Below are 26,360 nucleotides of genomic sequence, written 5' to 3' on the forward strand. Positions count from 1 at the left end.
TAATCTAGAGCCGTAAAATGTCCTGTGTCTGATGTGAATGCTGCTGCTGCTGCTGCTAAGTCGCGTCAGTCGTGTCCGACTCTGTGCAACCCCATAGACGGCAGCCCACCAGGCTCCCCGTCCCTGGGATTCTCCAGGCAAGAACACTGGAGTGGGTTGCCATTTCCTTCTCCAATGCGTGAAAGTGAAAAGTGAAAGTGAAGTTGCTCAGTCGTGTCCGACTCTTAGCGACCCCATGGACTACAGGCTACTAGGCTCCTCCATCCATGGGATAGTCCAGGCAAAAGTACTGGAGTGGGTTGCCATTGCCTTCTCCGCTGATGTGAATGAGAATACTCCAAATTAGCATGTCAACACCAATTGGGGGCCTAATCTCACCCGATCGCATGAAAGATTACTGTGACAGCCAATGGGAATAATCTATCAGTCTGGAGACCCTCGGAGAAGGCAATGGCACCCCACCCCAGTACTCTTGCCTGGAAAATCCCATGGATGGAGGAGCCTGGTAGGCTGTAGTCCATGGGGTCGCTGAGGGTCGGACACGACTGAGCGACTTCACTTTCACTTTTCACTTTTCACTTTCACGCATTGGAGAAGGAAATGGCAACCCACTCCAGTGTTCTTGCTTGGAGAATTCCAGGGATGGGGAGCCTGGTGGGCTGCCGTCTATGGGGTCGCACAGAGTCGGACATGACTGAAGCGACTTAGCAGCAGCTGCAGCAGCTGGAGACCCTCTTGGAACCAGGGCCTAGCTGCAGAACTCCAGGACAACCAATTTATAACTTGTCTTTTCACCTTTTAAGGTGTTTTGGTGAAACAAAAGGTTTTGATTTCAAAAATTCAAATTTATCAATTTTTTTGTATTTGATGCTTTTTGAGGTTTGTTTTAGAAAATTTTCCCTAATCCAAGGTCTAAAAAGTATAGAACATTTCCACAATTGTAGAAAATGCAATTGGACAGGCCTAGTTACCCTAATTATTGGTAGCCTGTGTAAAAGACACAGTAAGTTGAAACAGGTTAAATTCTATAATGAGGTCAGATTCAGGATGATACTATTAGTTAGTGTCCTATACAGAAGGAGCTTAGGACTGCTCTTCATAGTGTTGCTTCTGGTTACAGTTGACTTGCTATTTACCTCCTGCTGATTAGTCTAGATTGAAATCACAGGTGTTATATAATAACTACTTATATAATCAAATCATTTCTTTCTGCTGACTGAACGTTATCAAAGTGGTTGTTGCTATTTATTGCCTTTTACAGGTATGGTTTCCCTGGTAGCTCAGTTGGTGAAGAATCCGCTTGCAAAGCAGGAGACCCAGGTTCAATCCCTGGGTGGGGAAAAATCCCCTGGAGAAGGAAATGGCAACCCACTTCAGTATTCTTGCCTGGAAAATCCCATGGACAGAGAAGCATGGCAGGCTATAGTCCATGGGGTCTCAAAGAGTTGGACACGACTTAGCGACTAAACCGCCACTAGCAAAGAAAACAACATTCTTCAACCTCAATTTACCACTCTATGCAATGAAAGACTCTTTTTCTCTATTTGTCTCATTAGAAACTTGTGAAAGATTAAATTAAGGTGAAATCTTAAAGACTTACAGAAGTACATATATCATATATATGAATCCCATTTCTTGCCCCCAAATCTGGAAAGCATAGCAGATTTGTTTGAAGGCATTTGCTTCTAAGTGTTCAGGAAGGGTTCAGTGGAAAATTATGCCACTTTTACAATGTAATATTCCTTATTTGGAATGACAAGTCAGAGTACCATTTTGTGTGAACCAAGAGCACTTCGAAGATGGAGTGTTTCCTTTAAGGAAGAAAATTTTCCATACTTTATAACTTACCTGGAGACTGGAGGGCATAGTTGCTGCTGCTGCTAAGTCACTTCAGTCGTGTCCGACTCTTTGCGACCCCATAGACGGCAGCCCACCAGGCTCCCCCGTCCCTGGGATTCTCCAGGAAAAAATACTGGAGTGGGTTGCCATTTCCTTCTCCAATGCATGAAAGTGAAAAGTGAAAGTGAAGTCGCTCAGTCCTGTCCGACTCTTAGCGACCCCATGGACTGCGTCCTACCAGGCTCCTCCACCCATGGGATTTTCCAGGCAAGAGTACTGGGGAGGGCATAGTTACCTGTTAGTATTTGGGTTAAGTTACACTTTCCAGTTCAGCCACTTCGAGGGCAATGTATCCTTTGATTTTCTAGGAGTTGTGTGGAATAGTTAGTTGTTTCCCTCAGGTTCTCTGTTATTTCTCTGATAAACTATATAGGACAGTTTGTGAGATTAATTGCTTCTCACCAAAATAGCTATGTTTCTGGGGGCGGCTTTGGCTTTTATATGAACATTTTCCTACCAGTTACTGGCAGCGGGTGAACTTCACTACTGTATTCCTATGACTGCTTCAGTGTTGGGGTTGTCAGATTCACGGAGTAAGTAGAAAAAATACTGAAGATTAAGGGTTCACAGTTTAAAAGTTACAAGTAATATAGATTGGTTAGGGGCTAAATCAGCATTCTGTGAAATGATTTTTCTTTCCTCTCTCTTGCTCACTTAGAAACACTTCCATTCTTCTATTTTCAGGGGCCACAGAAATGCAGTGCTGGAGTAGAAAATACACTGACTCAGAATTACAGTATGTGACTTTGAGCACATCATGTAACCTTTATGGGTCTCTTTTCCGACTAAACCTTCACTATCACATTAGATAACGGAAGGGAAAGTCCCCTGAAGAGGGTTCTAACCTTAATGTATTGCCCCTTCCTAGCTTCTTTGGTTCCTATGTCTGGTGGACAAGTTATTCATTCTGACTAAATGAGGTATTTGGATAGTTTATTAACATATCAAAGCTCTACCCCCCTCCTTCCTCCTATTTCAAAACCAAATTAAACTAAAACCTTTTCATTTGTTACACTGTTTGGGAGAATTTTAGCATCAGTTATCTAATTTGATTTACTTAACGTCCCTATTTTACAGACACGAACCCATTGAAAACCCTTTGAAGTCATGGCTCCTGGACTAGAAATGAAGCCTACTTCCAGTATAATGTTCTTTTTAGTATGTTGCTATTTTCTTGAACTCTCTTTTTCTTGTTACTGGGTAAATTTTTGAACCGGCTAAACTACAAATATGTCTGGCTTTCAATCTTCTAGGCCACTCCTCTTCTATTCCCTCCGCCCTCAGTCCCCTCCCTCTCACTTCTTAAAGCGCTGCACTTTGCTGCGACCGCCATATTTCTTCTTTTCCCGAGATGGAAGCTTATTAATATTGGATTTCTTTGCCTGTGTGGTTCTTTCTGGAACATTTTCCAGACCCCAACCATGCCTTATGGCATATTTCTTGGAAAAAATTACACCAAAAATTCATAAAATATTTTTAAAAACCTGAACTTTCTTCTAGTATTTTCTTGACACCTTCTCAGTATTTTACAGATACTTGGGGATATTTTTAGGCAATTTTCCATTTTAAAGGACGTTTTCTTTGGAATGATTTTTGGTTGCCTCCTCTGGGTTTTTTGTGGTTTCTTTTTCTTTTTCTCCTCCTTTTCTATATTATTTGCCCATCGCGGCTGTGGATACCTGGTTTTAGTGTGTATATAGATAGGTAGATAGATATATTATTATTGTTATTATTTTTTACCCAACGGGGTCATGGATACCTGCCTTTTATTTTATTTTTTTTTAATTTGCCCATCGGGGCCACGGATACCTGCTTTTAATTTTTTTTTTCCCCCTTAGCCCATCGGGGCCTCGGATACCTGCTGTGTACCCCCTCTCTCCCTAACCTGGCCCATCGGGGCAATGGATACCTGCCTCTTTTTTAAATGTGTTGTTTTTTTTTTTTCCTTGCCCATCGGGGCCTCGGATACCTGCTTTAATTTTTTTTTTCTTGCCCATCGGGGCCTCGGATACCTGCTTTAATTTTTTTTCCTTGCCCATCGGGGCCGCGGATACCTGCTTAGATTTTTGTTTTACACCACCCATCGGGGCTTTATATGGTTGGAAAAGTGTTGGGTTTTGTGGTTCGTTGTACTATCTGGAATGTCTACAAAATTTTGCTGCTAATCGTTTGTGTTGTGTGAGTGGACCTACGGCTTTGGCTGGGAGATGACTTTGCAGTTAGGCTAGAGGGTTGGTTAGGCTGGGGAGGAAAGATGGCGGCCACTTCAGATTTGCCGCCCAGCTTGGCTGAGGGGTAACTGTGCTAAGTATCACTAGGAAGGTAAGATGAATAATGCGACAGGCAAAGGAAATGGTATGCATTGCATGAGTTAAATGTTTTGAATAAGCTGACTTGGATCATGTTAGGAGCTTGGCATGAATTGTGGTATCATGAGGTGGGAAAACATAGGATCATCCTATGTCATATTACAAGGGTCTAATGGAAAATGAGCGGGAGAAGAATTAGGCGCAGTGTTCAAAATGGCGATTTTGACCTTGCAGCATTGCTTAGCATGGCTCTCTGCTTTGTTAGAGTGTTCAAAATGGCGGATCCATTTTGCCGCAGTGTTCCAATGGCGGGAAGCCACATCATGGGTGTCTTTGTTCTAGTGTGCAGCATGGCGGTAGAAATATTCTGTTACATAGTAAAAGATGGCCGCTTAAGTACTTGCCGCAGTCTAAAACATGGCGGGCTTTTGTCTCTGCCGTGTGCATTTCCTGATAGGTTTTGCTGCAGGGACAATATGGCTGACCTTGTCATGTGGATATCATGGCAGTTTGTCACGTGGATATCGTGGCAGGGGTGTTTGACCGTTACATTCTTGGCGGGCTTTGCATCAGGAGGGCCTGCCGCATTGTTAAAGATGGCGTGCTTTGCCGCGGACAAAGTGAAAGGAGGGATTGGCAATGTTAGATTGCCGCGTGTCCCACCCAATCAGAAAGGGTGGTAGAATCGGTCACAGCCAGTTAGTGGAGGATGGAATTAGATGAGTTAGCATAGCACCTCGCTACCGTCTCTATTCAGCCAGTCAGGATTGGCCACATTTGTACTAATCTCAGTGGGTGGTACCAAAGTCTTTCCAAGGACATTTGGCCTTTCCACCTCCTCCCTCCCCTCTCACTGGCTCCCTCCCCTCCCTCATTGCCACTTGCAGTGCTGGATATTAGGTTGTGCAGGCAGAACCTCACGCCATTCCTCTGCATTGGTGCCGTGGCCGAAGCCCTTCCCCCACTTCCCCCTTCCCCGCCCCCTGCTCTTCTGCGTTGTGGCCAGGGGCAGTGCGCCATGCCTGCTAAGTGTGAACTTGGCGGTGAGTCGTGGCAAGGACCAGAATGGATCGCAGATGATCGTTGGCCAACTGTTGGCAGAAGAGGAATCCCTGCCTTCCTCAAGAGGAACACCTACCCCGTGGCTAATACTGGGGTCGGATTTTGATTTCTATTTATTTATTGGATGTCAGTCATACATAGTTTGATTATGTGGTTTGCTAGTGTTCGATTTCAGCCTTAAGTGACTAGTATGGAAATGTGTTTAGGGACTTATTTGTAGAATTCATTTTAATTACATTTAATGGGTTTTCATATTTGGGTTCCTTTAAAATTCCTTAAAGTTTTCAGTTGTTTTTTTTTTTAATAAACCTCTCAAGCTTTTTTTGTATTTAGATATTAAAGTCAAATAATAAACCACTAAGAATTTTTTTTTTTTTTTTTTACTTTGAAATTGACTTCATAGACTACTTCCCTTTGGATATTTGAAGAGTCTTATAGCATAGAAGTAATTAATTAAAAATTTAACTTTATGACCGAATGTGAAAAGGAATATTTGAAGGTCCTCTCAGGTTCAGGCCTTGCTTTGTCCCTACTCTTAATGCTGCACTCATTGACTAATGATCCAACAACCTGCAGGAAACCAGTTGCTGTGAATTTGCTTCTTCTATTAGAATGTATTATATTGGAGAATTATTGTTCATAATTTCAATTTTCTGTGGTCCCCTGCCTCCACAGCCCCTAGCTCCTCTGCAACCCTGTTCCCAGCAATCCCCTTTCTGGCCTCAGCCCCTGCCCCAGCCCCAGCCCCAGCCCCAGCCCCAGCCCCAGCCCCAGCCCAGCCCCTGCCCCAATCCCAGCCCCAGTCCCTGCCCCTGCCCCAGCCCCAGCCCCAGCCCCAGCCCCAGCCCCAGCCCCAGCCCAGCCCCAGCCCAGACTCAGTCCTGTTTCTGCTTAAAGCCAGTGCAATTTTTGTTAATTCAGTGAAAAAAATAAGTTGTCCATTGCTCATCCATTAGACTGGGATACGCTGTCTACCTCTAGCATTCCTGATCTTGAGTGCTGGCTATCCAAGTCACCATTTTCAGTTAATGTACAGAATCCCATTTGTCCCTTGGTCCATGTTAGAAAAAAGAATCCATTCACCCTTTGCATTAATGTTAAGAAACGTTAATTAACTGAGAGCTTCATATCAGACAATTATTGCCCATAAGTCTAGTTACTCATAATCTTCTCAATCCCCTGTCAATAAGGGAGAAACCATTCCTCTGTCATTGCTGCAGTACTCACAATCCTAGTTTTCTGGACAGTGCATATTTACTGAGCTGACCACCTAAACTCTTTGTATTGAGTGAAGTTGTAATTGTCCATAACCCTGCCTATTGGATTAGATTCCAGTCCAAAACCCTCTTGCATTCAGCAAAGGGCACAGAAAACCCAATTTTTTTGGTTAATGTGCTCAGTCCCAGTTGTCATAGCTTTGTCCATTAAACAAAGGCATCCTACAAATTTTGCCCTGCTTCTGGGGAGTCCTGTTCTTGGACAATTAAAGTACCAAATTGTAATTTTTGTTTTCCCCATTAACCAATGATCCTCCATCCTATTTACATTGCTCTTAGGCATTGCTGACTACCTGAGACCATGTTCCTTGAATTATTAATGTGTAGAATCCCAATTGTTTATTACACAAGTCCTTTCTTTGCACTGTAGCAGAAGTGCTCATCTTAAAAGTCACTTACTCTGGAATATTAATAGATTCAGTTGTTGTTGATCATGGTCCAGCTTAACAGGTAAGATCCGCCCATACTCTTTTCGATGCCCCTAGGTAGTGCGGACTACCTGCCACCTTGGATTAATATGTAAAATTCTCATTTCCCATGATCCTACCGATTAGTCTAGGATATCTCTTATCTCGATCCCATTTCTTCTGAGGAGTTCTGATTACCCAAAGTCCCTTCTCTTATTAAAAAATTGATGTGCATAATTGCATATATCCATGGTCCCATGCAATAAAAAATGAAACCCCACACTTGGTGGAATATTGCTGGGTCGTGCAGATTATTCAAGAACTCAGCTCTTGGACAGTTAGTTTGCATAGTTGCAGTTGTCCAGAGTCCTGTCCGTTTTAATGGGCCATTGGTATCCTATTTGCAAGCTACGTGGGTTGAACTCTCAAGGGCCCTCCTCTTGAATTTATAACGTCCATAATTGCTTTTGTCCATGTCCTGTAAACTAGTCACACTGGCTCACTTTGTCTTCCATCAGGGCACCCTTACTACTTAAGAAGTCTGAACTAGAACAGTTTATGTGCACAAACCTAATTGATTACACCTCAGCCTTTTGTATCAGGAACTCTGCATCATCTTTACTTCTGAAAGGGTGCTAATTACCTAAGGCCATTTCCTAAAATTGTTCACTTGCAAAACTGGAATCCCTAGGGACTCTTTCATTTTAACTAGAAGCCCATCCCCAACTAACTGCCTTTGCATTACAGCAGAGGATACTTGGGGCAGTTAATGGGCTTGATTGTACGTAGAGACCAGACCCTATGATATCCATTCCCCTACTGAATGATTTGCATTACCACAGGCAGTACGAAGGAATGATAATGGGCTTATACAGCTACAGTCCCTAATGTTAACCTAGAAACCCATCCCCACCTAACTCTGTATGACGGCATAGGGTACTTGGGACTGTTAATGAACTGTATTGCAGCTACAATTCCTTTTGTTAGTCTAGAATCTGTTCCCTTCCTGCTTGATTTGCATTACCACAAAGGGTACAAGGGACTGTTAATGTGCTTAAGTGGAGTTACAGTCCTTTAAGTTAACCTAGGATCCCATTAGTACCTAACTCCCTTTTTATTAATGCACAGCATATGTGAGACTTATTCGTGGGCTTAATTGCACTACTGTCCCTTTTGTTAGTCTAGAATTCCATCACTCTACTCAGTTTGCATTACTCTAGAGTGTACCAGAGACTGTTGACACGCTTTTAAATGCATCTGCAGTCTCTATGTTTACCTATGATCCCATTCCCAACTAAATCTCTTTGTAAGACTGCAGTGGATACTTGGGACTGTCAAAAGGCTCTGTTAGACTTACAGTCCCCTCAGTAAAGACTTCCATGTCCTCCTGCTTTATTTGCATTACCAAAAGGGGGACAATGGGCTTGTAATGGGCTTTATTACAGCTACCATTACTTCAGTTAAACCGGAATCAGTTCCCTTCTTACTGAATTTGCATTACCACAGAGGGTTCAGGGACTGTTAATGTGCTTAAAGGCTGCTGCAGTCCTTTATGTTAACCTAGGATTCCATCACCAACTATCTCCCTTTCATTACTGCAGAGCCTACATAGGACTTGTTAATGGATTTAACTATACTACTGTCCCTTATCTTTGGTGGGTAGTCCATGCATGCAGTTGTGTCCAACTCTGGTGACCCCACGGACTGTAGCCTGCCAGTCTCCTCTGTCCATAGGATTCTCCAGGCAAGAATACTGAAGTGGGTTGCCATGCTCTCCTCCAGGGGATCTTTCCCATCCGGGGATCAAACCTGCGTCTCTTAGATCTGCATTGCCAAGTGGGTTCTTTACCACTAGCCTTGGACCCCATCCCCTCCTAATTCACTTTACATTACCAAAGAGGACACAAAGGACTGTTAATGTGCTTAGATGCCAGTATAGTCCTCCTCCCCCCTTTTTTAACCTAGGATCCCACCCCCCACCCAACTCCCTTTTCCTGACTGCAGATTACTTGGGACTGTTACTGTGCTTAAAAGTAACTACAGTTCCTTCTGTTAGTCTAGATTTCTATCCATTCCTACACGATTGCATTAACACAGTGGACTGCTAATGTGCTTAAAAGCAGCTACAATCTCTTATATTAACACAGGATTCTGTCCCCAGCTAACTGTTTCACGACTGCAGAGGGTATTTGGAACTGGTAATGCACTTACCTGCCTATACAGTCTCATCTGTTGGCCTACTTCCCCATGATCTAATTTGCATTATAAAACAGGGCATGCTGCTAAGTCGCTTCAGTCGTGTCCCACTCTGTGCAATCCCAGAGACAGCAGCCCACCAGGCTCCCCCATCCCTGGGATTCTCCAGGCAAAAACACTGGAGTGGGTTGCCATTTCCTTCTCCAATGCATGAAAGTCAAAGCGAAGTCGCTCAGTCGTGTCCGACTCGTAGCGACCCCATGGACTGCAGCCTACCAGGCTCCTCCGTCCATGGGATTTTCCAGGCAAGAGTACTGGAGTGGGTTGCCATTGCCTTCTCCAAAAGAGGGTATAAGGGACTGTTAATGTGCTTTACTGCAGCCACAGTACCTTTTGTTAATTTAGAATCATTTTCTTTCTTACTGGATTTGTAGTACCACATAGAGTAACCAAGACTGTTAACGTGCTTAAATGCATTTACAGTCTTTTATATTTACCTATGTTCATTGCATGACTGCAGAGGTTACTTGGAATAGTTAATGGACTCAATTAGAGCTACAGTCTCTTCTGTTGAGATTCCCATGCCCTCCTACTCTATTTGCATTACCAAGGGGGATGCAAGGGACTGTTAATGTGCCTAAATGCAATGTCCTAGGATCCCATCCCCCACCTACCTCCCTTTTCATGACTGCAGATTACTTGGGACTATTCCTGTGCTTAAAAGTAGCTAGTTCCTTCTATTAGTCTAGATTTCCATCCACTGCTACATGGTTTGCATTAACACTGGATACATAGACTGTTAATGTGCTTAAAAGCAGCTACAATCTCTTATGTTAATACAGGATTCTATCCCCAGCTAACTGTTTCACGACTGCAGAGGGTATTTGGGACTGGTAATGCACTTACCTGCCTATACAGTCTCATCTGTTGGCCTACTTTCCCATGATCTCCTACTAATTTCCATTATAAAAGAGGGTATAAGGGACTGTTAATGTGCTTTACTGCAGCCACAGTCCCTTTTGTTAATCTAGAATCATTTTCGTTCTTATTGGATTTGTATTACCACATAAAGTAACTGGGACTGTTAATGTGTTTAAATCTAGCTACAGTCCTTTCTATTAATCTAGGATCCCATCCCCACCTAACTCCCTTTGTATTACTGAAGAGCCTACAAGGACTTGTTAATGGGCTTAAATGCACTGCTGTCCTTTCTATTGAGTCTAGAACCCCATTTCTCCTAGTCAATTTGCATTACCCCAGAGTGTACAAGAGACTTGCTGTGCTTAAATGCATCCACAGTCTGTTATGTTTACCTGGGACCGACTCTATTCCCACCTAACTCTGTTTTAATGAGAGAGTACTTGGGCTTAACTGGAGCTTCAGTCCCTCCTGTTAACCTAGCGTCAGTTTCTTTCTTACTGGATTTGTAGTACCACATAGAGTAACCAAGACTGTTAACGTGCTTAAATGCATTTACAGTCTTTTACATTTACCTGTGTTCATTGCATGACTGCAGAGGTTACTTGGAATAGTTAATGGACTCAATTAGAGCTACAGTCTCTTCTGTTGAGATTTCCATGCCCTCCTACTCTATTTACATTACCAAGGGGGATGCAAGGGACTGTTAATGTGCCTAAATGCAATGTCCTAGGATCCCATCCCCCACCTACCTCCCTTTTCATGATTGCAGATTACTTGGGACTGCTCCTGTGCTTAAAAGTAGCTAATTCCTTCTATTAGTCTAGATTTCCATCCACTGCTACATGGTTTGCATTAACACTGGGTACATAGACTGTTAATGTGCTTAAAAGCAGCTACAATCTCTTATATTAACACAGGATTCTGTCCCCAGCTAACTGTTTCACGACTGCAGAGGGTATTTGGGACTGGTAATGCACTTACCTGCCTATACAGTCTCATCTGTTGGCCTACTTTCCCATGATCTCCTACTGATTTGCATTATGAAAGAGGGTATGCTGCTGCTGCTAAGTCGCTTCAGTCCTGTCCGACTCTGCAACCCCATAGATGGCAGCCCACCAGGCTCCCCCATCCCTGGGATTCTCCAAGCAAGAACACTGGAGTGGGTTGCCATTTCCTTCTCCAATGCATGAAAGTGAAAAGTGAAAGTGAAGTCACTCAGTTGTGTCCGACCCTCAGCGACCTCATGGACTGCAGCCTAGCAGGCTCTGCCATCCATGGTATCTTCCAGGCAAGAGTAATGGACTGGGGTGCCATGGGCTGTTAATGTGCTTTACTGCAGCCACAGTACCTTTTGTTAATTTAGAATCATTTTCTTTCTTACTGGATTTGTATTACCACATAAAGTAACTGGGACTGTTAATGTGCTTAAATCTAGCTACACTCCTTTCTATTAATCTAGGATCCCATCCCCACCTAACTCCCTTTGTATTACTGAAGAGCCTACAAGGACTTGTTAATGGGCTTAAATGCACTGCTGTCCTTTCTATTGAGTCTAGAACCCCATTTCTCCTAGTCAATTTGCATTACCCCAGAGTGTACAAGAGACTTGCTGTGCTTAAATGCATCCACAGTCTGTTATGTTTACCTGGGACCGACTCTATCCCCACCTAACTCTGTTTTAATGAGAGGGTACTTGGGCTTAACTGGAGCTTCAGTCCCTCCTGTTAACATAGCGTCAGTTTCTTTCTTACTGGATTTGTAGTACCACATAGAGTAACCAAGACTGTTAACGTGCTTAAATGCATTTACAGTCTTTTACATTTACCTGTGTTCATTGCATGACTGCAGAGGTTACTTGAAATAGTTAATGGACTCAATTAGAGCTACAGTCTCTTCTGTTGAGATTTCCATGCCCTCCTACTCCATTTGCATTACTAAGGGGGATACAAGGGACTGTTAATGTGCCTAAATGCAGTGTCCTAGGATCCCATCCCCCACCTACCTCCCTTTTCATGACTGCAGATTACTTGGGACTGTTCCTGTGTTTAAAAGTAGCTGCTGCTGCTGCTAAGTCACTTCAGTCGTATCCAACTCTGTGCGACCCTATAGATGGCAGCCCACCAGGCTCCCCCATCCCTGGGATTCTCCAGGCAAGAACACTGGAGTGGGTTGCCATTTCCTTCTCCAATGCATGAAAGTGAAAAGTGAAAGTAAAGTCGCTCAGTCATGTCTGACTCTTAGCGACCCCATGGACTGCAGCCTACCAGGCTCCTCCATCCATGGGATTTTCCAGAAGAGTACTGGAGTGGGGGTGCCATTGCCTTCTCCGTAAAAGTAGCTAGTTCCTTCTATTAGTCTAGGTTTCCATCCACTCCTACATGGTTTGCATTAACACTGGATACATAGACTGTTAATGTGCTTAAAAGCAGCTACAATCTCTTATGTTAACACAGGATTCTATCCCCAGCTAACTGTTTCACGACTGCAGAGGGTATTTGGGACTGGTAATGCACTTACCTGCCTATACAGTCTCATCTGTTGGCCTACTTTCCCATGATCTCCTACTAATTTGCATTATGAAAGAGGGTATAAGGGACTGTTAATGTGCTTTACTGCAGCCACAGTCCCTTTTGTTAATCTAGAATCATTTTCGTTCTTATTGGATTTGTATTACCACATAAGGTAACTGGGACTGTTAATGTGTTTAAATCTAGCTACAGTCCTTTCTATTAATCTAGGATCCCATCCCCACCTAACTCCCTTTGTATTACTGAAGAGCCTACAAGGACTTGTTAATGGGCTTAAATGCACTGCTGTCCTTTCTATTGAGTCTAGAACCCCATTTCTCCTAGTCAATTTGCATTACCCCAGAGTGTACAAGAGACTTGCTGTGCTTAAATGCATCCACAGTCTGTTATGTTTACCTGGGACCGACTCTATTCCCACCTAACTCTGTTTTAATGAGAGGGTACTTGGGCTTAACTGGAGCTTCAGTCCCTCCTGTTAACCTAGCGTCAGTTTCTTTCTTACTGGATTTGTAGTACCACATAGAGTAACCAAGACTGTTAACGTGCTTAAATGCATTTACAGTCTTTTACATTTACCTGTGTTCATTGCATGACTGCAAGGTTACTCGAAATAGTTAATGGACTCAATTAGAGCTACAGTCTCTTCTGTTGAGATTTCCATGCCCTCCTACTCTATTTGCATTACTAAGGGGGATACAAGGGACTGTTAATGTGCCTAAATGCAGTGTCCTAGGATCCCATCCCCCACCTACCTCCCTTTTCATGACTGCAGATTACTTGGGACTGTTCCTGTGTTTAAAAGTAGCTGCTGCTGCTGCTAAGTCACTTCAGTCGTATCCAACTCTGTGCGACCCTATAGATGGCAGCCCACCAGGCTCCCCCATCCCTGGGATTCTCCAGGCAAGAACACTGGAGTGGGTTGCCATTTCCTTCTCCAATGCATGAAAGTGAAAAGTGAAAGTAAAGTCGCTCAGTCATGTCTGACTCTTAGCGACCCCATGGACTGCAGCCTACCAGGCTCCTCCATCCATGGGATTTTCCAGAAGAGTACTGGAGTGGGGGTGCCATTGCCTTCTCCGTAAAAGTAGCTAGTTCCTTCTATTAGTCTAGGTTTCCATCCACTCCTACATGGTTTGCTTTAACACTGGATACATAGACTGTTAATGTGCTTAAAAGCAGCTACAATCTCTTATATTAACACAGGATTCTATCCCCAGCTAACTGTTTCACGACTGCAGAGGGTATTTGGGACTGGTAATGCACTTACCTGCCTATACAGTCTCATCTGTTGGCCTACTTTCCCATGATCTCCTACTAATTTGCATTATGAAAGAGGGTATAAGGGACTGTTAATGTGCTTTACTGCAGCCACAGTCCCTTTTGTTAATCTAGAATCATTTTCGTTCTTACTGGATTTGTATTACAACATAAGGTAACTGGGACTGTTAATGTGCTTAAATCCAGCTACAGTCCTTTCTATTAATCTAGGATCCCATCCCCACCTAACTCCCTTTGTATTACTGAAGAGCCTACAAGGACTTGTTAATGGGCTTAAATGCACTGCTGTCCTTTTGTTAAGTCTAGAATCCCATCTCTCCTACTCAATTTCCCCAGAGTGTACAAGAGATTGTTACTGTGCTTAAATCCATCCTGTCCGTTATGTTTACCTATGACCCCATTCCCAATAGTGACTCCTTTGCACTACCACAGAAAGTGGAAGAGACTGGTACTGTGCTTAAAAACAACTGCAGTCTGTTTGCCTAGGACCCTATCCCACCCAGCTCCCTTTTAATGAGTGCAGAATGTACTTGGGACTATTGATGGGCTTAACTGGAGCTACTGTCCCTTCTATTAACCTAGAGTCAATTTCTTTCTTACTGGATTTGTAGTGCCACATAGAGTAACTGGGATTGCTAATGTGCTTAAATGCCTCTACAGTCCCTTATGTTAACCTAGGATCCCATTCCCACCTGACTCCCTTTTTATTACTGCAGAGCCTACAGGGACTTATTAATAGGTTTACTTACACTGCTGTCCATTCTGTTAGTCTAGAATCCCATCTCTCCTACTCAGTTTGCATTACCCCAGACTGTACAAGAGCCTGTTACTGTGCATAAATGCATCCACAGTCTGTTATTTGCCTATGACCCCATTCCCAACAGTCAGTGACTCCCTTGCACTACCACAGAAAGTAAAAGGTACTGGTACTGTGCTTAAAAGCAACTACAGTCCCTTATGTTTACCTAGGACCCTATCCCACACAACTCCCTTTTAATGGCTGCAGAAGTTACTTGAGACTAGTAATGGGCTTAACGGCAGCACAGTTCCTTCTGTTAATCTAGAAACAGTTTCCTTCTTGCTGGATTTGTATTACTACATAGAGGAACTGGGATTGCTAATGGCTTAAATGGAGCTACAGTCCTTTATGTTAACCTAAGATTCTGTCTCCATCTAACTAGTTTTCATGACTTCAGAGGGTACTTGGGACTGTTATTGCACTTATCTGCTTATACAGTCTCATCTGTTGGTCTAGATTCCCATGCTGTGCTACTCAATTTACATCATAAAAGAGGGTATAAAGGACTGTTATAGTGCTTAAATGCAGCTACAGTCCCTTTTAGTAAGGTGGGATCCCATTCCCATCTAATTCCCTTTGCAGTATCCCAGAGGCTCCCAGGGACTTTCAGTGTACTTAAGTGCAGATCCAGTCCCTTATATTAACCTTGGATCCCATTCCTGCTTAATTCCCTTTTTACCACTGCAGAAGGTGTTCGGGACTGTTAATGCACTTCTTTCCTATACAGTCTCCTGTTAGTTTAGATTTCCATGCCCTCCTAGTAAATCTGCATTTTAAAAGCATACAAGGGACTGTTTATGTGCTTAAATGTAGCTATAGTCCCTTAAGTTAACCTAGATCTCATTCCCACCTGACTCTCTTTTCATTACTGCAGAGCCTATACGGGACTTGTCAGTGTACTTAATTGCACTGCCATTCCTTCTATTATTCTAGGAGCCCATCCCTCCTAGTGGATTGACATTATCACAGAGTGTTTGAAGAGGTTGTTACTGTGCTTAAATGCATCCACAGTCTATGTTTACCTATACCCCCATTCCCACCTGACTCCCTTGCACTACCACAGAAGGTAAAAGGACTGGTACTGGGTTTAAAAGCAGCTACAATTTTTTGTTTACCCAGGACCCTATTCCCACCTAACTCCCTTTTTTTACTGCAGAGGGTACTTGGAACTGTTAATGTGCTTTATTGCAGCCACAGTCCCTTTTGTTAATCTAGAATCATTTTCATTCTTACTGGATTTGTTTTACCACATAAAGTAACTACAACTGTTAATGTGCTTAAATCCAGCTGTAGTCTTTTCTATTAATCTAGGATCCCATTCCTATCTAACTCCCTTTTCATGACTGCAGAGGTTACTTGGGGCTGTTAATGCATTTACCTGCCTATATAGTCTCATCTGTTGATCTAGATTCCCATGCCCTGCTACTCAATTTGCATTGTGAAAGAGGGTACAAGGGACTGATATGGTGCTTAAATGCAGCTACAGTCCCTTATGTTAACCTAGGATTCCATTCCCACCTGACTTCTTTTTCATTAATGCAGAGCCTATATGCTGCTGCTGCTGCTGTCACTTCAGTTGTGTCTGACTCTGTGCAACCCCATAGATGGCAGCCCACCAGGCTCCCCCGTCCCTGGGATTTTCCAGGCAAGAACACTGGAGTGGGTTGCCATTTCCTTCTCCAATGCATGAAAGTGAAAAGTGAAATGAAGTCGCTCAGTCGTGTCCGACTCTTCTCGACCCCATGGACTGCAGCCTACAAGGCTCCTCCGCCCATGGGATTTTCCAGGCAAGAGTACTGGAGTGGGGTGCCATTGCCTTCTCCAGAGCCTATATTGGACTTGTCAAAATGCTTAATTGCACTGCTGTCGCTTCTTAGTCTAGAAGCCTATCCCTCCTACTTGATTTGTATTATCCTGGAGTGTAAAGACTGTTAACATGCTTTAATGTATCTACAGTCTCTTAGGTTTACCTATGATCCCATTCCCATTTAAATCTTGTTGCATGACTTCGGAGGTTGCTTGGAATAGTTAATGGTCTCAATTAGAGCTACTGTCCCTTCTGTTAGTTGAGATTCCCATGCCCTCCTACTCAATTTGCACTACCAAGGGAGATATAAGGGGACTGTTAATGTGCCTAAAAGCAATGACCTAGGATCCCATCCCCCACCTAACTCCCTTTTCATGACCGTAGATTACTTGGGACTGATACTGTGCTTAAAAGTCCCTAACAGTTCCTTCTGTTAGTCTAGATTTCCATCCACTCCTACATGATTTGCATTAACACAGAGTGTTCATAGACTGTTAATGTGCTTAAAAGCAGCTACAGTCTTATGTTAATCTAGGATTCTGTCCCCAGCTAACTACCTTTTCATGACTGTGCAGAGGATATTTGGGACTGGTAATGCACTTACCTGTCTATAGTCTCATCTGTTGGTCTACTTTCCCATGCTCTCTGACTAATTTGCATTATAAAAGAAGGTATAAGGGACTGTTAATGTGCTTTACTGCAGCCACAGTCCCTTATGTTACCTAGGACCCTATGCCCACCTAACTCCCTTTTAATGACTGCAGAGGGTACTTGGAACTGTTAATGAGCTTTACTGCAGCCACAGTCCCTTTTGTTAATCTAGAATCGTTTTCGTTCTTACTGGATTTGTATTACCACATAAAGTAACTGGGACTGTTAATGTGCTTAAATCCAGCTACAGTCCTCTATATTAATCTAGGATCCCATTCCCACCTAACTCCATTTTCATTATTGCAGAGCCTACAGGGACTTGTTAATGGGCTTAAATGCACTGCTGTCCTTTTTGTTAAGTCTAGAATCCCATCTCTCCTACTCAATTTGCATTACCCCAGAGTGCACAAGAGACTGTTACTGTGCTTAAATCCATCCAGTCTGTTATGTTTACCTATGACCCCATTCCCCAACAGTAAGTGACTCCCTTGCACTACCACAGAAAGTAGAAGGGACTGGTACTGTGCTTAAAAGCAACTATAGTCCCTTATGTTTACCTCGGACCCTATTCCCACCCAACTCCCTTTTAATGACTGCAGAAAGTTCTTGGGACTGTTAATGGGCTTTATTACAGTTACAGTTCCTTCTGTTAGTCTAGATTCCCATCCACTCCTACATGATTTGTATTACTACTGACTGTACAAGAAACTGTTAATGGGCCACAGTCCCCTCTGTTATTTTGAAATTTGTTACTTTTACTTAATTTGCATTACTGAAGATGCTACAAGAAACTGTTAATGTGCTTAAATGGAGCTACAGAATCTTACATTTATCTAAAATCCTGTTCCCACCTCACCCCCTGATATGATTGTAGAGGGTACTTGGGATAGTTCATGGGCTCAATTAGAGCTATAGTCCCTTCTGTTAGTCCCGATTCCCATGCCCTCATACTTGATTTGCCTTACCACAGTGAGTACAATGGACTGTTAATATGCTTAAAAGGACCTACAGTCCCTCACGTAACCTAAGATCTCATTTCTACCTAACTCCCTTTCCTGCCTACAGAGGGTATTTGGGACTGTTAATGAGGTATATTGCAGCTGCATTCCCTTCTGTTACTGTACATTCTTATGCCCTCTCACACGATTTGCAGTACCACAAATTGTACAGTTCAGTTTAGTTCAGTTGAGACGCTCAGTCGTGTCTGATTCTTTGCGACCCCATGAATCACAGCATGCCAGGCCTCCCTGTCCATCACCAACTCCTGGAGTTCACTCAAACTCATGTCCATCGAGTTGGTGATGCCATCCAGCCATCTCATCCTCTGTCATCCCCTTCTCCTCCCGCCCCTAATCCCTCCCAGCATCAGGGTCTTTTCCAATGAGTCAGCTCTTCACATGAGGTGGCCAAAGTATTGGAGTTTCAGCTTCAGCATCAGTCCTTCCAACGAACACCCAGGACTGATCTCCTTTAGGATGGACTGGTTGGATCTCCTTGCAGTCCAAGGGACTCTCAAGAGTCTTCTCCAACACCACAGTTCAAGAGCATCAATTCTAAGGCACTCAGCTTTCTTCACAAATTGTACAAGGGACTATTGCTGCTGCTGCTGCTGCTGCTAAGCCGCTCAGTCATGTCCGACTCCTAGCGACCCCATGGACTGCAGCCCACCAGGCTCCTCCATCCATGAGATTCTCTAGGCAAGAGTACTGGAGTGGGGTGCCATTGCCTTCTCCGACAAGGGACTGTTAAACATGATTAAATGCAACAGCAGTTTCTTATGTTAATCTAAGATCCTATTCCCATCTAACTCTGTTTTCATTAATGTAGAGCCTACATGGACTTGTTAATGGGCTTATTTGCACTGCCCTTCCTTCTGTTAGTCTAGATTCCCAGGCCATCCTTGATTTGCATTACCAAAGAGGGTATAATGGACTGTTAATGTGCTAAAATGCTGCTACAGTCCCTTATATTAACCTAGGATCTTATCCTCAGCTAAGGCTCTTTGCAGGCTTGCAGAGGATGCTTGGGGCTGTTCATGGCCTTAAATACCACTACATCCCTTATGGTAACCTAGGATCCCATTACCAACTATTAATATCTTCCTTTTAAGTACTGCAGAGCCTACATAGAACTTGTTAATGAACTACCATTGTTCCTTTCCTTTGTTTAGATTCCCATCTCCTAAAGATTTACATTACCACGGAGGATACTATGGACTGTTAATGTGCCCGTACAGTTCTTTTCCCTCCCCCTCCTTTTTAAAACCCAGGATCCTATTCCCACCTAACTCCCTTTGCATTACCAGTGACTGTACAAGTGCCTGCTAATGCTTTTAAATGCAATTACAGTCCCTTATGTTAACCTAGGATCCCACCCCCAACTAAGTCCCTTTGCATGATTGCAGAGGATACTTGGAACTGTTAATGTGATTCACTGCAGCTACATTCCTTTATCTCATCTAGGATCCATTCTCTTCCTTCTTGATTTGCATTATCAGAGAGGATAGAAGGGATGGTTAATGTACTTAAATGGAACTATAGTCCCTTATGATAATCAGGATCCTATTTCTACCTAACTTCCTTTGTATTACTTCAGAGTATACATGGGACTTTTTATGGGCTTAATTGCACTACTGTCCCTTCTTTTAGTCTAGATCCCCATCCTTCCTACTCCATTTGCATTACCCCAAAGTGTACAAGGGACTGTTATTGTACATAAAGGCAGTTACAGTCCCGTGCTTTAGTCTAAGATTCCCTCTCCCCCTTTAATTCCCTCTACATTACCGAAGGGGATACAAGGGACTGCTAATGTGCTTAAGTGCTGCTTGCAGTCCTTTATGTTACCTAGGATCCCATCCCCACCTAACTCACTTGTCAGAGAGGCTACAAGGGACTGTTAATGTGTTTAAATGCAGGTGTAGTGCCTTAACATCGAAATCCATTCCTGCATAACTCCCTTTTTCAGGACTGCAGATGGTAATTGAGACTGATAGTGAGCTTTATTGCATTTACAGTCTCTCTTAGTCTAGGATCTCATTCTCTCCTACTAGATTTACATTACCATGACTGTACAAGGGACTTTTAATGTGCTTAAATGCAGCTGTAGTCCCTTATGTTAACCTAGGATCCTATTCCCACCTAACTTCCTTTTCATGACTGCAGAGGGTACTTAAGGACTGTTAATGCCTTTACTTGCCTATACAGTCTCATCTGTTGATCTAGATTCCCATGCCCTCCTACTCAATTTGCATTATAAAAGAGGGTACAAGGGACTGTTAACTTGCTTAAATGCAGCTACAGGCCCTTAGATTAACCTGGGATCCCATTCCCACCTGACTCCATTTACATCATCTTAGAGGCGATAAGGGACTTTCATTGTGTTTGAAAGTGAAGTCGCTCAGTTGTGTCCGACTCTTTGCGACCCATGGACTGTAGTTGGCCAGGCTCCTCCGTCCATGGGGTTTTCCAGGCAAGAGTACTGGACTTGGTTGCCATTTCCTTCTCCAGGGGATCTTCCTGACTCAGGGATCAAACCCGGTCTCCTGCATTACAGGCAGACTCTTGACCATCTGAGCCACCAGGGAATCTCAATGTGTTTAAATGCAGGTGAAGTCCCTTATGTTAAATTCAAAGTCCTTTCCCACCTAACTGCCTTTTTATCACTGCAGGGGGTACTTGGGACTGTTAATGGGACTGTACTTGCTTATCCAATTTCGTTCATTGGTCTAGATTCCCATGCTCTTCTACTTAATTTGCATTATAAAAGAGGGTACAAGGGACTGTTAATGTGCTTAAATGCAGCTACAGTCCTAGAATCTCACCCCTCTCTACTCACTTGTGTTACTTGTTGGTATTTGGGACAGAAAGGTGCTTAAATGCGACTGTGGTCCATTTTGTTAACCTAGGATCCCATGCGCTCTAACTCTTAACATTACCTGGGAGTATACTGGGACTGTAGAACTGCTTAATTGCAACTGTGGTCCCTTCTCTTAGTCTGGAGTCCATGCTCTCCACAATTTTGTTTATATTACCACAGAAGGTACTTGGAACCTGTGAATGTGTCTAAATGCAGATGTGGTCCCTTTTGTTAGTTTAGGATCCCAGGACTTCCTTTACATTATCTGTGAAGGCATTTGGGACTGTCAAGGTGATAATTGCTGCTGTGTTCCCTTCTGATATCTAGGATCCTGTTCCCTCCTACTTCCACTTCCTTTGCGTTACATGGAAGGGTGCTTAACTGTAGCCATGGTCCCTTCTGTTAGCCTAGTTTGCATTCCCTCTCTACTTCCTTTGCTTACCACAGAAGGTACTGACTATTGTGGTGCATCTTATCCTCTCACATTACACCTTAGGGTCCTGAACACTAAGGCCCCTCTTTTTGTGCTTTTTAATGTGCAGTTGCATTTGTTCCTCTTCCTCTGCAGTGTATAAAGACTCCACTTATTTCCCTTGTATTCAGTGATGGATGTCCTTTACTCAAGACCTTTGTACTAGAATAAAGTGAACCGTGACAATTCACCATGAATATATTCTTTCACTTCGGTCCCTTGTATTCTGTTTTATAAAAATATATATTAATTACCTCCATTACTTTTTCTCTGGGAGTATTTACATGCAAAATTCCAGTGTTTAAGGCCCTTCTCTTTAAATTAATATCCCTCCCTTTTTGCATTATATCAGGGGATGTTAGTGACCCAAACTCTTTCTCTTGGGACTCAATGTGCATGTGCCCTCATGACAAACTAATATATTGAATTTTTAGTATTAAAACAGGGACTACTGACTAGTTTTTATTTTGGGCAGTTAATGTGCAGAATTACACTAGGAACCCATCCCATTCCACCTTCTTTGCATCAGGGGTCCTAATCAACTGGCTGCTGCTTCTGTACAGTTTAAATGTGCATAATTTCAATAGTCCATGCTCCCTTATGTTAGACTAGGATCCCCTATCCTTGCCCCATTTACATTACGGCAGGGGCTTCTGACTAGCTAGGATTTACTGTCTTGGACTGTTAATGTATGTACTCACATTTGCTCCTGTACCTGTACCTCAGGTAAGGACCCTCCCCATTCTATTTACATTTTAGCAGGAGATGCCTACTATTCAAGATCTTACACACTATTGCCGTTAATGTGCACAATCTTAGTTGTCTTGTACACATTCTCAGTTGTCCACAGCTGTGCTTTTTAAATCAGGGCCCTTTCACTTATTGAAGCACAGGTTAACTTACCACCTTAAAGCCCTTGTTATGGGACTGTGACTATGTGTAATTACAATTGTCTATGGTCTTCTGAGTTAACTTGTCTCCCTGACTCTTTTCATCCTCTTTGCTTTACTGCATGGGGTACTGCCCACTTAAGGCCCCTTTCTCAAATATGTGTAATGACAATTACATTATAGGGGCTTCATACTCCCTTTAAGATTCTTATATTTATACAAGGTATATGATTTTAATTGACCACACCATGTCCCTTCAACATTAATTTACATAATTGCAACTTAGTTCGTCTTATCCTGTTGCCCTCCCTTTCCTTAGCTTGTGGATGTGCATTCTTGTGCACTAGACAAGGACCCTCCCCCTCACTTCCTATGCCTTCCGTAAGTTTGCCCATTGCTAAGACCTTTCCATTTGGACAATTAATGTGCAGAGTTGCACTTTCCCATAACCCTATTACTTCTAGGACTATTGTATCTCCTTTGTAATAGTGCAGGGGATACTGTTTCCCCGCCAAGATCCCTTACTGTTATATACGTAATAGAAATTCTTGTCTTTATCAGTGTACTTTGGTAATACTCCCTCAGCCAGCTATCATGACCTCAGCTCTTGGACAATTAATATGCACCAATAATATATCAAACGTATGATCTTTAGGTAGGATCCCTGTACCCTCACTATGGATCATGACTGCTGACTTAAGGCTTCTTTTTTTGACTCTGGGTGTGAATATTTGCAGTTACCTATACACCCTTCTATTAGAGTAGGACATCATTCCCTCATACCCCCTTTGCATTACTGCATGGGCTGCTGATGACACAAAACTTTCACTGGGACTGCTGATGAGCACAATGGCAGTTGGCAATGGGTTTTTCCTCCCTGGTCTTGTTAGGCAAGCACTCCCAGCTCCAAATTCTCATGGTATATTAAACTATAAACACTGCACTGTGCTGTGAACTTGTCCATCAAAGGGCGACCCACATTCCCACTCCTTTTGCGTTGGCTCCAGTGTATCAAATTCCAAGTAATCATGGCCTTGCCCTTATCTTCCCTCTACAAACCCCTTGCCTGCCCTTGGACCCTTCTTATGGATTTTTAATGTTCACAATTCCAGGTGTCCATCTATCCAGATAGGATTATGCTCCCTCACCCCTCCCACCCCTGCCCTGCCCCTTTTGCATTGTTGCCGGGAAATGTTGACTGAGCAAAACTCTTTTCTCTTGAATTTACAATGTTAACAGTCCCAGATGTCATTGTTCTGCCCACTTTGAATTTCTATAATTCCCTGTTGCACTTTCCTTGGTCCCACCCATCACGGACTCTTCCACTTCCTTCTTTGCATTACTTCTGAATAGTGCTGACCACCCACAGCCCCTTCTGTGTTGTTAACACAGTACTGATTGTCCCATTTTTAAGCCCATCAGCCCAAGATCTCCCTACCATTTTGATGTTATATTTGTGCAGTATGGACTACCAAAAGCAGGCCAGAACTAGGTGACTGGACCTTACTCCTTTTCCTGCATTTGTTAATGATCCCAGTTCTGATTATTGTCATATTCTGGGAACAGAACCGTTCCTGATCCCCTCTGTTAGTGCTTTACTAGGCAAAATGCTCAAGGCAAGTCAGACCCAAAGGAACTGGATTGCTACCCTTTATTTGGGGTTTTCATTATAAATAATCATTTGAAAATTGACTTCCCAAGAAGGAAGGTTAGCACTATCTGTGCATTCTTCCTTTCAAAGCAGATTGCCTGGCTATGTCTCTCCTTTCCTCTTGTATATTGCCATTGTATAGTGCCAATTGCCAGGATACAACCAAAAAGTTTATTTATTTTTTATTTTTTTTATTTTTTAAGAAAGACATCTGGATTGCAGGGTGGAATTGATAACCTGGTCATTGAAATTTTGAAATTGGTAAACCCATTTATATCATGTACCTGATGACCAGTGTCTCTCATTTTACTAAGGGTGGTGAGTCTGTGGATAGACCACTGTGACTTTGATATTTTAGTATATTACCAAAGGGGTTCTAGAGTGGAACTCTTAAGACCAGTATCTTTGGGCTCTACCACCATTTTCAAACCACTCCTTGTTTGAGCTTTACCAGTATTCACTTCTAGGAAAAACTATCTAAACTTCCTAATCGTTAAATTTCTTCATCTGGAGCTCCAACTAGTCCGTACTTATTTCAAGAAGATTGCTGTAAAAGGATAAAATGAGAGAACATGCTGAGGTGCTTTTGAAAACCATAGATCACTTTGTTTGATTAATCTATTACATTTTACGTACCCTGTTTAATTCTGCTATTTTAAAGTTACCTAAAGCACCACACTCAAGTGAGGACTTAGAAACGATGGAACCAGTTTCCCCATTTTATATGAAAAGAAAAATAAGCCAAGGTCTAATCAGTCTTTTGGATATAAATTTCAACAGTGAAAATGAATACAAATGAATAATATCTCAGTCTCTAGTGTACAAGGTGTTTGGCAGAGAAGTATTTAATATGGAACTGCTGAAGCAAGTAACTAATTATCACCACAGCAGTTCTTTGTAATCACTGAAAAAGGATACTGTTGTCTGAGAAGGATGTCAAAAGATCGGCCCAGCTCAGGGTGCAGTTTGCACTACTAGCTCCTTGGACAGCTGTAAGAAGAGTCTCTGGCTCTTTAGAATACTGTAAGTACTACTTTGTAGCTATTAAGTAATCTTTTCCCTGTTCCATTTTCTTTCTCTTAGATGCTACCCACACAAAAATTGGAGGGTCCTTCCATGTTTCTACCTCATCTGTAATTTATATATCACCATATGAGTTAATAAAATTACAAAATTAATATTGTGTATCTGGCCCTATGCTAGGCTATATTGAAGTGAGGGATAGAAATGCTGTAGTCCTATATAATCTCATCCCCAATATGGTTATATTGTTAAAAAAACTAATATAAGCACACTTGAAATAACTGTAGAACATAATAATCAAGTACTGTCTTGTGTGAATTATGTTATAGAGTTTTAAAAAATGAGCACACAAGGGTGTGAAGTTGATAGGGTGAACTTAAGGAGGTGGGCTAACTTTCGTCTTTGGTCCAGGACATGATTACTATTACAGCCACCTGGGTAGTATAATGTTTATTTTAATGTCATTTGGTTTTTACCTTTTTTGAATGCACGGAAAGTGATTAGAAATAACCCCTGGCCATTGTGTTTGGCTATATCCAGGCTGGCAAATTGTTGATTGTTTTAAGCTTGAGTTTTTCAGGCTCTAGGGATTGGGAGTATAAATCTGATATGTTAGAACTTTGTACGCTTTTTATTCTGTCCTGCCCAAGAACAGATGAGAGTAGCAGTGTCTTTTTAGTCTGAGATATTTGTGGATCCTGTTTGGCAAGAGGGCAATAGAGAAATATGTTTTATAAGACCATGACCTTCCCCTCTTCCCTTTCACTTTTTTCAACAAATACTTTTGTGAGCTAAAAAGATTAGCCTCTCTGGTATAAAAAGAACAAAGATCCAACTGAAAAAATATTAACATCAAATTTAAAAACTTTTTTTTGTTCATGTTCATGTATCCCAGCAAGAGCAAGAAGAATTATATTAATGAGCTGGGCTTCTCTCACTGCCCATTTTAATTAATATCCGTATTTCCTCACAGCTTGTTTCCCCCAGCCAGTGCCTAAAGATATTTGTCTGACTGACTGGAGGTAATATATGAATAGTCCTGAGCCTTCTTGTTTCTCAAACTGAAGTAATTTGTCAGGATGCAGCACCTTTTAAAGAAACAAGTTTTTTGAGATCCTAAAGAGTAAATGTTTTGAGTAACACTGACTTAAGTTATTTGAAATGTAAACATGGTTTCCAATTTCAAAATAGCTTTGTCAAAAATATAATATTTTATATAACATTTTAAATAATTTATATAGAACTTGGAGATCGTGAAAATATATCCACAAACCCCCAGGGTTCTTATCACCCCAATTTGAGAAACACTGGTCTGTGCTTATGAGATCATTTATT

At 42.4% G+C, this 26,360-nt stretch overlaps 1 long non-coding RNA gene across 4 annotated transcripts in view; it reads left to right on the forward strand.

Annotated features, from left to right (window-relative positions):
- Positions 1-3,242: 3,242 nt before the first annotated feature.
- The window catches only part of LOC109555238 (uncharacterized), a 38,018-nt gene continuing 14,900 nt past the window's right edge, over positions 3,243-26,360 (forward strand). Inside the window, exon 1 of one of the 4 annotated variants that reach the window (XR_002180242.2) lies at positions 3,243-4,221. This is a non-coding gene — a long non-coding RNA (uncharacterized lncRNA). The other 3 variants (XR_002180241.2, XR_002180243.2, XR_002180240.2) reach the window with 3 other exon arrangements.

Source organism: Bos indicus, chromosome X, assembly GCF_029378745.1.
Source record: "Bos indicus isolate NIAB-ARS_2022 breed Sahiwal x Tharparkar chromosome X, NIAB-ARS_B.indTharparkar_mat_pri_1.0, whole genome shotgun sequence".
Classification (NCBI taxonomy): domain Eukaryota; kingdom Metazoa; phylum Chordata; class Mammalia; order Artiodactyla; family Bovidae; genus Bos; species Bos indicus.